Genomic DNA, 6,000 nt, shown 5'->3' on the forward strand with positions numbered 1-6,000 from the left:
CATTAATATACAGTAGTAGTTGTGATGAGTAAAACTATTTAAAATGGTACATATTGTAATTGATTTTTGTACAGTTTTCACATATGCTAAGTAGAAGTATTTATGCATGGAGGTTCCATTTCTTTTCTTTGAAAAGTCTCTGTGCCCCTAATTAAAGCAGAAAATAGGTTCAAAAATCTCCTTTGGGTTTCCAACAGAGCCTTGTGTTTCTGTTCCAAAACAAGTCATTTTTTGAAACATTAAATGAAAATAATTCTCATTGCTATCATAGAACATAATACAGGACGGTGAAAAGGAAGTGCTGAAACTTTATAAGGTGGTCCTTGTTAATTACTGTGAAAATCAAAGCAAAACAGAACCAAGTTGTTAGTTTGAATTTTACATTTAACATACAATCTAATGTACTTTTTAAAAATATTTTCCTTTCTTCTCTCCCTCCCCTCCCTCCCTACCTCCCTCCCTCCTTTCCTTCCTTCCTCTCTTCCTTCCCCCCTTTCTCTTTCCTTCCCTCCCTCCCTCCTCCCCCTCTTTCTTTTTTTGTTTTTGTTTTTGTTTTTGGGTCCAGTTGTGGGGCCTGAACTCTGGGCCTGGGCACTGTCCCTCAGCTCTTCAGCTCAAGGCTAGCGCTCTACTACTTGAGCCACAGCGCCACTTCCGGCTTTTTGCTTTTTGCTTATGTGGTGCTGGGGAATTGAACCCAGGGCCTCAGGCATACAAGGCAAGCGCTCAACCACTGAGCCACCTTCCCAGACCCTCTTTCTTTCTTTTTTGCTGCCAGTACTAAGGCTTTAACTCAGGGCCTAGGTGCTGTCCCTTAGCTTTTTCCACTAAAGGCTGGCACCCTACCAAATGAGCCACAGCTCCAGTTCTGGCTTTTTTGGTAGTTAATTAGAGATAAGAGTCTCATGGACTTTCCTGCCCCGGCTGGCTTTGAACCAACATCATCAGATGTCAATCTCCTGAGCATCAAAGGCTATTTTAGAAAAGCACCCAGTTTAAACACTTAGTTACTCCCTTCCAAAGGAAAGCATGTCTGACAGCAATTACAGTGTCAGCAATGGAACACATTTGTGCTTTCACAGTTTCCCATCTTGGAGGCAAGCAGAATTAGAAGCCAATCATATTGGAAGTTTCCTCTAGCATGGCGTTTTCCCTGTTTACTGTATGGGGGAGCCTTTCCACTGTCCATTGGCACATTGTCCTGCTGCTTTCCCCCACATGGAAGTTGCTAGGTTCCACTGCACAGATTTTAAAGGCGGCATTGTTGGCAGCCTAGGACACATCCATGACCTTACCAAATTCAAGCGAAAGCTTCAGTTTTTCTTTTTTCTCCTTTTTCTTTTTTGCAACAGTAAATCTACCAATTTTACAGTCAGTTGAACAGCAATGGAGTAATTTGTGTAAAGTCTGCCTTCACAAAGGAAACCTGAGCTTCAGTGGTTTGAATGCCTGAAACCGTAGCGTGATATTTGAAGGGTAGACATTCTTACAACTTGCTCTCAAAAGATGCAGGCAGGCCACTGTCACCTGCTTCTCTGCACAGGTGCTGACCCCTCGGTCGATGCGGGCATCCTGATTGGGTAGGAGGAAGGCCAGGCCTTTGTGTGTTACAGAGAAGGCTTTTCCAATGCCGGCCCAGTTTTCTCTAGCAGCCTCAGGAAGCAGAAGAAAGGAGAGGTGAAGGTCATCTCAGGGGTCACAGTGGGTTAAATTTAGTTAACATCAGAGGTTGTAGCTTTTAACAAGAGCTTCAAGAAAACTTATTCGAAGATGCAATTTGTTTCCTCTTTGTCCACTGTTTTTCTTTTTCTTTTTCTTTTTTAACTCTATTGATAGTGACAGCCTAACAAAGTTGCTGGAGGTTTTCATCCTTTAAAGAATAAAGAACTGTGGCCCTAAAGAGATGCAGGTGGAAGGCTTTATAAAGCTTCTATGATTTTCAAATCGGGAGCTTTAAAATAGGCTCCCTGCTTGGCTAAATCAAAAATAATCTGTGAGGGATGTTGAAAAAGTGCCCATTAGAAATGGAGGAAAGTTTCATCTGTCAAATGAAGAGGCTCAAGCTTCTAGAACATTCTTGTGTTTTTTCCCCTTAGCTGTCCTAGTATAGACTTATCAGTTGTTATTCAGAGTTGCTGGAGGAGATGAATGGATCAAGAAAATGTGGTGATGTGCCTCCATCAGAAAGAATGACACCGCCCCATTTGTTAGGAAAGACTTGGAAAAAATTACATTAAGTGAGGTAAGCCAGACTCAAAGAAACATAGGTCCCATGGTTTCCCTTATCTGCAATAAGTAGTATCTGTCTAGGACAAGCAGAAGAGGTCAACAGCCATGTACATATGACCATATAACCTGAGTGAAGTGAAATGAACTGCAAGAAAGGGACACAAGAGATTTTATCTTTCTTGTTGTGCTTTTTAACGTACTTATAATATACTATGTGATATTTTTTGTTTCTTTGTATTTTCTTCCCCCATGGTATAACCCCTGTTGTCACTGTATTTGATTCCGGTGTCCTGCATCTTGTATATACATTTTTCTAATTTGGGGAAGGGAAAAGAAAGGACAAAGTGCTGAAATAAGGATACAAGATGACCCATTGTAACAACAAAATGTACCAGACACTATGTTGAAAACAAATTTTACAACTTTGGGGTGGGGAAGGAGTTGGGGAGGTGGGGAAGAAAGGGATGGTAGGAGAAAAACAAAGGAGGAGGTAAAAATGCTCGATAGGAAATGTACTCATTAACTTGCTCATGTAACTGTAACCCCTCTGTACAGTATCTTTACAATAAAAATATATATTTAAAAAATTCCTAGAGGCCTTCTCCTAAGTTCTCATGGGTGCATTTCTCTACATTTAGAGCATAAACCTAGAAAGAGTGAGCTCTTTGTTGTATTTTTACAGATGCAGAAAAGATAGCCATTGATTTCTAAATATATGCTCTATGCTCTTTCTTATAAATTAGTCACTCCACACTTCCTATTCAAGGACTGAACCATTAAGGAATTGGTCTTTCAACAGTTATGTATACACTCAGTTTTTGATTGGAAATGTCTGATAACCAGGAACTCACCTTGCCTGTCCTTCGTCATAAGACCTTGTGTGTTACTGAGCATCATTTCCCTGATAAACAAATGACTTGATATACTTTGAATGAGTTCTCTGTGTGTGTGTGTGTCTTGCGTGCACATATGCATATGTGCCAGTACTAGGACTTCAGCTTAGGGTCTGGGTGCTGTCCCTTAGCTTTTCCACTCAGACTGGTGCTCTTCTTGGCAGTTAACTGGAGTCTCATGGACTTTACCACCCAGCTGGCTTCGAACCTCCTCAGATCACCTCAGACTTCTGAGTAGCTAAGATTATAGATAGAAGTCACCAGCGCCCAGCTTTAGTGAAGCTTTTAATGGGCTGAACTTGAGTTCCTACTTTGTGATCAGCAAGGCAAACATAATCCTCATAATCTATGTGTTGAACTATAATGTGCTTTTAGAAGTGTATTTGGTTAAGGTAGGGTGAATACTCAATCATCATTTGGGAAATAATATATTTTATATAAGAGAATCTTACAGACATACAGGCTTTCCTCCTGAATGGATACCAATCTGAATATATAGTACAATTGCAAACATTCTCAGTTTCTGAAATTTAGCATACTCATATTTTGTAATGGTACTGGGGGTTGAACCAGGACCTTACATTTGCTAAGTAGGAACTCTGCTAGTTGGGCCATCCTCCCCAGCCCCTTTTGCTTTGTTTTTTTCTGGGGACACTGATAGCTTTCTATATTTAGTCTCACAGTGAAGGCATTGTCCAATCTCTCTTCATGCTCTTCATCTTATCCAAATCAGCTCACACACTACCAGGCTGGGTTTCCACACCTGCCTGCTGAGTTGAATTGTGGTTTCACCCTATCATCCTCCACAGCATGTCTATGGTAGTGAACTACTCAGTTTGTTGGCCTGCTCTCTCCCTTGCTCAAAGACTGTGTTCCTGTACTTAGCTCCTAAAAATATCCTGTCATAACTGCCAGGATATAGATAAAAATCTTACCTAAGGAGAACCAGTCCATATACTGACAATTTGGAGATTAGTTGGGTGTTGAAAGGGCACTTTTGACACATATACTAACCAGATATGTCTTCCTTTTTCCAGGTTTTAATGGGCATAGGGCTGCCAGAATAATCCTTTACAGAAAGATGTGGCCACATGCCGAGGTTCTGACCAATGGGATTTATGAAGCAGGATAGCCATATATCCTGGGATGGTCCTAGTTTATGTGTGGAGTCTCCATATGACAATAATGTGATATCAACAATAATTAGCTCCATTTTGTGTGAGTAGTAGGGCTTCAACTCAGAGCCTTGAACTCTCCACTTGGCTTTTTGCTCATGACTAGTGCTATATCACTTGAGCCACGCTTCCAGTGTTTTGCTGATTAATTAGAGATAAAAGTCAGATTTGTCTATTCTAAACCTCAATTCTCACATCTCAATCTTGAATTGGAGGTATGAGCCACCAGCACCCAGATCTGGTATAATTACTAGCAGTATCCATTCACTCACAAAAATTCCAGTGTTCGGGGCTGGAAAGTTGGCTCAGTGGTAGAGCGCTTGCCTTGCATGCATGAGGCCCTGGGTTTGATTCCTCAGCAACACATAAGCAAAAAGAAAAAAGCCGGAAGTGGCGTTGTGGCTCAAGTGGTAGAGCGCTAGCCTTGAGCTGAAGAGCTGAGGGACAGCGCCCAGGCCCAGAGTTCAGGCCCAACAACCGGACCCCCCCCAAAAAAAAATTCCAGTGTTCTTGGCATATTATATAGTCAAATAAGCAGAGATAGAATATGAAACTTTCATAAAGGAGAGAGTACTCCTTTCTCCTCTTCCTTCCTGCCAGAGCCAAGTAAACATGACAAAGCATGGCTTTCACCCTGTTGTCACCTTCGAGGGCATCATAGGATCAAAACCATATAGTAGAAAAGTACCATAGAAATATCCAGAATCCATTTGCAGGGACATGGATATATCTGGAAAATATATGGAGTGAAACAAGCCAGGCCCAGACAGACAAAGGGCCTATTTTACTTAGGATCTGAAACCCAAAGCACAAGCTTCCATGAAGATACACACAGAACCATATACTTACACTCATGATTTAGTTGACAGATGTGTAGAACATTCAGAAATGAAGTTTCATGGAGTAAATTTTTTTAACAGTTTACAAAAGATCAGGAAGCTGAAATGAGAGGGGGAGGCTGGAGGAATGAGAAAGGGAATGGGATAAAAGAACACATTGTACATATGTGATAAAGTGGGACATGTGAAATGAGTCTGGGGGAGAGAACAGATTGGATGGAGGAGAGTGATGGAAGGGGTGACTGATCAAGAAGCACTGGACATGTTAAATTAGAGCCCACTGTACAACCTTTGGAAGTTCAGAAAGTGGGTGGAAGAAGATGTTGTCAGATCTTGGTACCATGGTGTACTATGACAGCCTGAGATTAAATACTGTTCCCCTAGGTTTCTTGGATGACAGAGAAACATGTTTCTAGTACATTTGAGTCTTCTAAACAACATGATACTTGTACTAAGACATCATTCAAAGGGCTTTTATAATACAAGCCCATGGCTTTTGTATCCTGGAGACTTCAAACAGGTGAATTGGTCTGCAGAGCAATTGGAAGTTAAAATAAAAGAATTTTCAGCCCTGTAACAAAAGGGAGAAGGAGTTCTTATTTCTGCCTTTCAAATTCCAGTACCAGAAGGTATCTTCTGGGCTTCAAGCCCTGTCTCTGAGTGGGTAACTTTCTGCTCATTGCAACCAGTTTTTGTTGAACAGTTGTTGAGTATAAAACGTACAACAAAGCCTGAAGTATTTCCTGAAGTAAGGAAGAGCAGGCTTATGTCTGAGTAAGGTGTGCATACTCTCTTGCGGGCCATTGTGTCAGAGCTTTCCTTTGCTCTCCTGGCTTCAAGATGAGATACTTAATTTTTTTTAAA

The sequence above is a fragment of the Dipodomys ordii genome, unplaced genomic scaffold (genome assembly GCF_000151885.1).
Source record: "Dipodomys ordii isolate 6190 unplaced genomic scaffold, Dord_2.0 Scaffold102, whole genome shotgun sequence".
Lineage (NCBI taxonomy): Eukaryota > Metazoa > Chordata > Mammalia > Rodentia > Heteromyidae > Dipodomys > Dipodomys ordii.